The sequence below is a fragment of the Egretta garzetta genome, unplaced genomic scaffold (genome assembly GCF_000687185.1).
Source record: "Egretta garzetta isolate BGI_Z169 unplaced genomic scaffold, ASM68718v1 scaffold229, whole genome shotgun sequence".
NCBI lineage: Eukaryota > Metazoa > Chordata > Aves > Pelecaniformes > Ardeidae > Egretta > Egretta garzetta.
Window position 1 is genome coordinate 1,832,289 of NW_009270000.1, and position 10,027 is coordinate 1,842,315.

Genomic DNA, 10,027 nt, shown 5'->3' on the forward strand with positions numbered 1-10,027 from the left:
AACAGCAGATAAATGAGTAGTAGATAATTTACTTGGGTTTTCCAGGGTCTTTGACAAAGGACTGCAGAACAGACTGTAAGTACAAGCTAAATTACCATAAAGTGGGAAAGTAGTTCTCATGTTTAAAAAAACCTGAAAATGTAGAAAACAAAATGTAGAAATAAAATATCTAATGTCAGCATGGAAAAAAAAAACAACCTGTGAGGTCCCTGATGTCCCATGCTTCCATGTCTCTACATAGGAAACCTGTTGCTTAATACGGTATCATCTGAAAAAGAAGACAAATAACAGAAAAGTACTTATTATTCAGACCTCCAAACAATTACAGCAATATCACTTCTGGTTCCTGTTTTATAACTCTCTTTATAGCAAATACTCACTCTTCTGTAAACATTAATATCCACAAGAATGGTCAAGTATTCCTAAATATCTGTAGGAAGGTAAGATGCAATGTTTCATTATAATAATTCAAACCTGGTCAAATACAGACAGTAGACAAGAAAATTCAATGACAAGGGATGTTGATACTTTAGTCTGTGGCAGTCTTTTCTGAAATAAGTAATAACCAATCACTATATAAGAGAGCACTGGAAAGGACAATTTGTAGGGAGGACTTCTTTGAATTAGACAAAAATGGAGGTTCCAGCCATTTGTGCAATCTCGTTCCAGAGTAACTATTCCAGTGCAATGGTCTGAGATGCTTCTGCTACTTTCTGTTTGTATTTCCTTTCTTTCCCTCCTCCTCTCCTAGAGCAGAAGGGAATGTTGGAATTTCCTAGGAATTATTTCTTTGCTTGTATTTCCTCACAACATTCCTGTAGCATTACAGCCCACAGGGAGACCTCTCTACACCCAGAAGTTCACAGAACTGATTTCCCTTCTTGAATTACTGAACTGGACCAACTGTTAAAGACAGTCTTGAGAATTGTGGAGAAAGAAGTAGACTGCCACCAAGAAGAATAACATTTCAAGGCTTTTCCCTCCCAGAGAAAAATAGTTAGGCTTTTATATCAGGCTTACTCTCTTAGTGAGGATAGTGATAGTTCTCTTGTAATTTTTTTTGATATCTTGCCAGCGCCCAGCCCTGCTGTCTCAGCTGAGGTAAATGAGAAATTGTCGTCATCAGAAAATTAGTTGCAACAAATTCCAAACCTGTTCTTGCTCAGAAAAGCATCAAAAAATGTTTTAGGTTGCATGCTTTGGCTCACTTGGAGGCGTTCTTCTCTTGGCTAACCTCTAGGTCAGAAATAAACTGCTGCTACCCCCCTCTCCCTATCCAAGGTAGGACTTGGCCTATTTTTTCAATATGCCCTTTATGAACCAACAGTCTCCCTGTCCTTACACTGCTACACAACCAGTCAAGAGGAGAGAGATATTACCTAACTCTGATAGGGGTGTGGGGGCATATGCGTTATCTGAATTTGTTTGTGAAAGTACTGAGCAGCTTTTGATAGCTACGGGGAGGTATGTTGTAAACTCTCTGTAATGAATACTTGTAGACATGAATGTTTGTGCATACCTTCACTATAAGAACAAGTTGAAGCCTGCGCCATTTAGATTGTCTTACTTTTCAGAATTGCACCTCTCTGAGCCTCTTCTCCTGAAGAAGATTTTATGTGATCATTGTATAAATGGGAAGAGTTCATGGATCAGCACTATGTGACTTTCCTTGACTGAAGCTGGAAATGACAAACAACCTGCAATTTATTCTCAATTGGAAAAGCATTTAATAATAGCTTTGATTTGAAAGAGCATTCATCTGTAAGATCCCTTTATTGCAAATTATATTTTAAATAAGAGAGGATTCACTACTTCAGATAATTACACTGCCTTCTTTAGGAGGAAAAGCAATCTCTCACTGAGAACTCTGAGCAAGTCTGATACAACAATATTTATTTCTGTTATATGTATTTTTAGAACTGTCATGAGTTATAAGGCTGAGAACAACAGTCAAGTGATGTTTATCCAAGAATGTATTGAAACATACAATGACTTCTTTGTCCTATACCTTTGCTTTTTTATTTATAAAAAATTACATTTCTATAACTTGTGGAAGTGAATATAAAAGCCTAATTTAAGCTCTCAACCCTGCCAGCAACCCTGTATGAGAAGACCCTACTGATGCAAAGACCCTACTGAATCTGTAAGGTGTGTACATGGTGGTTTTGGCTTGGGGGAGCAAGAGGCTGGAGTCTAGAAAAGGTGTTCAAACTCTTCTTTAAGCTACTAAGTCAAAGGAAGAGAGAGTAAAGGTCCCTTTTATCCCCATAATCTTCAGACAGCAGTAAACAGTTAAATGGCAAGCCCAATGTCTTTAAAAGACCCACCATCAGATTGACTATGAGGCTCCAGGTTTAATCTGGACAAAAAGTATCAAGAAAGCCAGCATTTATTCTATCAATTTAAAAATGGTCAAAATGTTCTTGCCTCAGCCCTCGTATTGCCATGGTGAGCTCAGGATGCAGGCCATAAAATTTCAGACAGTATCTTTTATGAGACCAGCTGACATAGCTGGAAGGCGTAGACCGGCTTTGAAGCACACCAGCCCTCCTTAAGTCTATTATGCAAGCAGAACCTTTTCCACAGCTATTTTGGGTGGTAATTCACCTGTGTTAATCAGTTACACGGTTTATCCAATTACGTGACACTCATAAAAACAAATTGTAGGCAGACATAGTACATTTACTTTGGACAGGGGTTTACAGTTCAAGACACAGAGCCTGTGGAAAGTGCTGTGGAGTCTTTAAAAACTTCAATTTTTTATGGCACCAAGACTGTGGCATATTGAGGACCCAATGTCTCCATCACATTTGGCACTGATGCCCAATTATTCAGTATAGCCTACTGAATCACCAAAACCACTTCCTGCAGCGGACTTTTTGTAAATCTCTTATCCAAGTATTGACCAAGCCCAGCCCTGCTTAGCTGTATGGAATCATAGCCTAAGGTGGTGTGAATGCAAGCACAAACAGCGTACATCTTGTCATCTCAGCTCAGTTAGTAATCCTGTTGCCTTCTTCAGAACTAAGCCTTCCTTTCAAGGCTGTCAAAAGATGTTGTGTTATCAAACTGGTTACTTTCCTGTAGTAAAATAATCTGAGTATATTAAAACATTAGCATTTTTTCTTTCATGTGTTGTGATCAATGATGAAAAAACTGCCCATGTTGCACAACACTGGTTGAATTTGGTGGTAACTTCCTGTTCTGACCACTAGTTGTCTAGTAACTATTATTAAAATGGGTAAGAGACAAAGATCTAAAAAACAATAAACGATAGGTCATTTTATGAACAAACACAGGTCTCTACAGTAACAGAGCCTTTGACAACATTAAATAGAGCCAGTTTTTTCAAGCCTGAGTGTTTAAATTTATGTGCCTAAGTAAAAAAAAATTAAAGGAACCTGCCTAAGCATAGGTTTAGCACACTGATTGTATGTATCCATGATCACATTTCCAGAAGTGATAAACTTCTTTCTACAACTCCTATTGATTTTAGTCAACATTATTTCTGACAATCACAGCAGGAGATCTGAAAGTTATGGTCTATATTTGTACTTGGAAAAAAAAAAAGTAGTAAGTTTACACAGATGCAGGCTTCTGTTGGGGCATATCCTGATCTCTGCGTACAGCTTAAATAAGTACACTGTATGCAGGACTGATGTGCAAAGTATTCTTGCCCCCCAGCCATGAACAAGAAGCAGCGCAGCTGCTGCTACAGCCTATGTGCTATTGTAACAGGGCAGCTGCTGTATCCCTCGGGGAAGCAGGGTGTTGCCTCACAAGTAGTTCCTCACGGTTATGGAAGCATGTCCCATACACTCCATGTTCTTTGACCCGTTTCACCTTGAAATATCCTGTGCATTAATTCAGGGTGAGCTTGCACCGACCCAGGGCTCCACTGAAGCCACAAGGTGGATATTCCATCTGCAAGTTCCCTGTGTCCTGTCGCTCACAAGTAACAAAGCTATGCTGAATCCTATACATATAGTAAGTATACTGAAACACTTAGAACAGGACTGGAAATAAATCCGAATTAGAGCATAATTTGGGGTTTATTTTAGCTGGTCACACTAAAGATTTGGTGTTATTTGATTATAATAAGTCTGTACGGTTAGTGTTATATAAAAAAAAAAAAAAAGGTATTTTCTTTCCTGTTTCTCTTTGTACTTACGCTGGGCAAGACCTCTAGCCCAGTGCATCTGCATATAAAATGAAAGAAAATTTATAACAATAAGATCTTGCTACACTTAACGAGGATGTATCGCTCCCCCACCCCTCAGTAAATTATTTTGCTGGAGGCTACATCATTCTCTCTGAGTAGTATGTTGGGAGTTGACAGAGGCGTGAATAATTCACCGCGTACGAAGCCTCCCCAGCCGAGCTGAGCTGCAGCATGTTGGGCCGGCCTTTGATGCAGACTGGTTGGGCAGGTTCCTGGGCGCCCCGGGAACCGGTCTGACGGGCCTGTTATGCCAACAAATTCTGGTATGATTCCATGCTCTCCAGAATGCAGAAACCTGCCCAGCCAGTTAAATGAAAGGCATATTAGGTTATCCATTGCACATTGTATATATCTTAGGTGCAGCAGATCTCCTATCGGCATTCTCTAGTGTGGTCCACAGTGGCTTCCTCATCTTACTTACACTTGAGGTTTATAGCTGGAGGGGAAGTCAATAGTAAACATTTATCACCCCGATCAAGAACAGAACTTTTCACAATTCAAACAGAAGGGTGAGTTTTGAAAGTCTTTCTTTAAAATTAATTTAAGATAACCTTAAGCAAAAATTTCTCTTATGCTTGGAGCGGTATAATGGCTATCTCCTTAATATGTCTGAGTACTGCCAGTCTCTATTGGGGCTTGTTGACAGGATTTTTGTGAGTGCAGCTTTTTGACCCTCCTGCGTGCAGCTCAACATCATCTGCTCTGTCTGCAAGAGTATTTACTGGAGAAACAGTTCAGTGAACTAAGCACGGGAGTGAGAGACAGAAGCTCCACTGCCAATGACTTAGTATTTTAAGCAGGTCACTTAAGTATTTATTGCCTATTGGTCTTCTCTTTTATACAGCGTTCTTATAATCCCTGTCTCGTAACAGCACTGTTGTGACAAGGTGTAGTGCCATTACAGTAAGATGCGTGGTTGTGATTACTAAATCTTGCCAGACTAACTTTTTTGTGGAGTGAGTTAATTAAATCTGGATTCACATAGTCAAAATCGGCTTCATGGCAACATAGGAAGTGTACTTGTCATTCTTACTGCCTTCTTTCTATATGCTTATTAGAAATTTACCTGTTTAGAATGAGTAACGGTGGTGGCACTGGTAACAAAAAGCAGTCCTAGTCAGAAAGAGTAGGCAGAGCTGAAAGTTGTACCTGTATCTGCAGCTGAATCCATTCACAGGTTCTGTGTCAAATAAGAAAAATTAAACAGTGTGGAAACAAAAGCTGTGGCATCTGGTAACTGATTAACTACTGGAGCACAGAAGTACTTGCTGAGCTGAATAGAAAGGAATGAAGACAGGTTTTGTCATGCCTGTTAGGACAAAATAACTCTTTAACTTAAGTAAATGTGAATCTTCTCACCATCTGTGTTAACTACATTTTTGAAAACCCTCACATAGCTACATCCATCTCCCTGGAAATCTTAATACTGTCTATCCTTAAGTGAAATAATTACTGTTCTCTTTCGTGATGTAAAAAAAATAAATCAGAGTCCCTGGTGGACACAAACCACTAGATACAAAAATATCTATACAGGATTATGTAAGACTTTACGGTAGTCACATAACAGGAAGCTTCAATTATGGAAGTGTTTACTGCCAGCTATTTCCACGTTGGTGCAAAAATGAACATTATTATTCTTTTGTAGAGTGCCAATAAAAAGGCCTCCTGAGCAGCTTAAAGCCTCAGTCAGTAGCAGATTGAAATGACCTTCTCATTAGCAGCATTGTATCTGTGTCTAAACATTTTTCTTCAAAGTGTGGGAAAACGGAAAAGAACAGGGAAAGTTTTGTACTCTCACAGAAGCTAAAAATATTCATCAGGAAAAAGCATTTAATTTTTATCATCTCTTGATTTTGCTATCAAATACGGAAGGAAAACTTGCTAAGGAATAAACGATTTTCAAAAGAAAAAAATATAGCTGGCTGCACTGTATGGCTTGCACAGGGACTCGCTGTAGAGCCTATAAAACGCTAAAAAAGACCTTTGATTTCTAAAGCTACAGGATTTCAACGCAGCACATTATTAAAATTCAAACCAAATAAATCAGTTTTTCAAAATACTGCTTGCCATCCACTCTCTCTCCAGTTTATCTGCTCTGTTTTATTTGGGTTTTCCTCAGCTGCTTTTTTTTAGGGGGCATGAAGGGCAGGGGCCATTTTTGAGGGATTTTTTTTCTCAAAAGGTAAGTAAAATATTATTTTCCGTGTGTTGTTTCTCTTTTGCTTGTTTTCCTGTCCTGAATTCTTGTCGTTCACTATAGTAAAAGGTAGGTGGCATGATTTTGTACACAGACCTGTAAACTTTTACTTCAGCCTTCCAAGCCTGAAAACAGCCTTCCAAGGCTGAGATAAACATGCGTAACTACTCAGACTATTCACGTTAACCTGAGAAACAACAGTAGGAGCAAAACATTTCCGCATGCAGCTAACACAAATAGGTGCTGCTGCTGCTGCTTAAGAGCCTGAGGGCCAGGAACACTGCACTGGGGTCCTGTGACAGCATCCCTCAGGTTGTGCTTTTTTTTTTCCCCCCCTCCATCAAGGTTCTCTAAAAGACCTGAGAGTTTCAGTTGAATAAATCCTGACTGTTTCTGACTACAGATGGGGAGCAGTGAAAGCACTTCAAAGAAGAGGGCTTCTTAAAGTGAACAATGTTACTGGCATCAGGGAATTTGATCTTGGCTCAGTTTCAAAAGCGACTACGCAAGCAGCTTGAGAAGAATCAAATTGAACTAGTGGGGGTGATGGAGTGGCTCCTCCCTGTTTTTTCCAGAGAAAGCAACTACCTGTGCTAGACAGCAGTGGTGTGCTCTGTGTGGCCTCCCAGCTGTAAGAAGTCACACCATTAGGAGGACTGCCAGTTCCTACACTCCCAGTTCAATTCCCGTTTAGATAGCAGCTGAACCGTGCCACGTGCTCTTACTTGCTGCATCTGAACTTGGGCTCCTTTGATGTCCTTACTGGCCACTGCAACATAAAGTTCATTTAAATGAACTTGACTAGAGAGTTAAGCAATATATTTATCCCTCATGGCAGATCTGCAGCTCAAGGAGGTTGTGAGCACACTGGCCACGTATGTTTATGTGCAATCTACCAAATCTCATGAGAATAAGTAAGAACTTAACTATTTTATATATAGGTATATGTATATATATATTTATATATACAGGAAAAAAGGGATGTATTTACCATTGTGCTTAAAGCCATTAAAATATTTAAATTGGAGTTCCCCAGAGTAATTCAAAGCTGATTTTAATCTTTACATCTAAATTTAAGGCAATAGCAGCAAAAAAGCTTTCTGCTTATCTCTTTTAACCCTATTCTGTATGCATATGAAGTGAACTAGGTCACCTTCTGCTGCCTGAATGGTTAGCAATGCTGATGCAGCTTCTGTAATACCCCCCAAAAAGGAGGGAGGGGAGGAGTTAAAGGTTGGTTTTTATATTATCTATGCTGCAACATTGCAGTACTCTTACAAGAGAAGTTCAGTCATTAGCTGATTTGCTGGTAAGTAGTCCAGTCATCAAGAAGGCAGGCATTACCACTAAAGCGTAACTGAAAATCAACAGCTTCACATACTATTAGTACGATTAAACATTTCAGACCAGCCAGGTCTAAAATGGGTTAGGATTAAATTAGATTCCCTTTTTGCAGGACTGCTTATGGATAAGTATTCTGTCACCTAGTTTAATGTGCCATATTAAGGGTTATTTTGAAATCTGGACATGAGCCATGACACCGTTGGAAGTTTCATATCTGTTCAAGCGCAACAACGGTGAAGCATTTTTCCCACAGTTTTATTGTCTAGGTGTGCGTGTTTACTCTTACGAGATGAATGAGATGCAGTTCCAGTTAGACTAGTCAGCTTAAGATGTTCAGTATAAGTGAATGTGGAATAGCAGACTCTTCAGTAGTTTTCTAGTACCTTTAGTGAGCCAAGGATCTATTCAGTAGTAGGTGATTATGGAATACATAAAATCAAATAAATCTGGAAGGGAGATAAAGGTAACGTTCAACTGCTGGCCTTAATCCGTTACCACTTCTTCTTGAGTAGGTAGGAGTAACACTGTAGCAGTCAATGGATTTGTACTGCTGCGAAGTTCAACATCAGCGAATATGAGAATAAACTGCTCAGTTTATTGGGAAATAAAATGGATGACACAATCATTTTCCACAGTGCTTCCTATAAATAGACAGAAAGGTCCAGTTTATGGTAAAATACCTGAACAATCAGCAAGAGGGCTATTTTACTGCTACTTACCAGATCTGTATATATGTTTAAGATATTATGTTTCTCTTACCTCTGAAGAAATTATTACTTTCCTACATCACAAAATTTTACATTATAGAAGTTTCAAAAGTAGAATTAAAAGCTGCCAACGAGCATTATTTAAGAAGACTGGAGAGCCTATCACAACCTATTATGACATTTCTTCCATAAGATTTAGCTAATCTTTGTTCTACCGTGTGTTTACTTATATAATGGATCAAACTTACAATGTAAGTAATCTGCTGCTGAGCTACTGAACGTTGGATTTATTTTATTTTAGTTGAAAAATAAGTGGTTAAACAATGGTGAGGAGTGAGCAGAAAAGTTAACTACAAGATTTTTCAAACTACTTCAAAATTCAAGGTACATTTTTGATGAGAAACCAAGAGTATTTTCAACAAAGGTGAGCAACAGATTTAAAGCCTGCTTAATCACAGGTTGTCTTGGACTCCTGTCTGACAGTATTTCAAAATACGTAAGAAATGTTGAAATAGTATTTCAGATTCAGTTTCATTTCCACTGTAGAACCATATTTATGATACTTTCTAGAGATCTGAGTGATCTGAGTAATGCGACAAGAGTAAGTGGAACAGTTACTAACAATTACTAAATACCCGAACACCTAACTTTTTTCATACCACTACTAATAATCTAGAAAGTATGTGGTTTGCAGCACTGGGCCTTGCAAACCGATCGCCATTGTGTCCTCTAATCCTGCCACTAAGCTGTCTCTGCAAGTGTTCCTATACGTACCAAAATCGTGTGAAGGCAGAATAGTAACAGTGAAAAGCAGTGTTTTGCTTCTATTTCATTACTAAGGACAACTACAAACTAAAAATCAAGGGGTTTGTCTCGTGGCAGACAGCAGGGTTGGTCCCAATGAATGGAAGAACATTGATCTGCAATTTGGACAAAAAAATGTCCTTGGTAAGAATCTCAGAAGTGACACAAAAGTTCAGCTGCCTTATGCCACAGTAATTATATGAGCCTACAGGTTCTCATACTCAACAAAACATTAAAATATGCTGTTGGCTGTTCTGCCATATCCTGAAATGACAAACCCACGGAATCTGTTCCGATCAAGAAAGGGGCCGGGGGGAAGCACTGCAAATACATCTCCTGTGTGTCAGCCCCAGCAGCCAGCAGACTACAAATCCCGCAGAGAAGGTGTATTCGGCAGCACAGCCCCAATCTGGCAGCAGGGCCGCTTCTGCCACAGGAGTATCGAAGATCGTCTTTACATCTAAACCAGCAAGGCTTTCTTTCAGGCAGGCTCCCCCCCCGCATGGGCACAATTTGCTTTAACGCAGGCTCTCAGACGCACCCGTGCTTTTCCGTGATGCTTTGTGCCCGCCTTGCTTAATCCGTGGCACCCGCCAAAGCTCCTGGCTCGTCCCCTTGGCTCTTCCCAGGCTGCTCTCTTTGGGAATCCCAAACGCCAGGCCAGACGCAGGCTGAGGAGGAGAGGGCTGGGACGGCGGCTCTTGGACTCGACGGGTGTTCGAAGCGGCGGGGCCCGTGGCACCTGAACGCCGG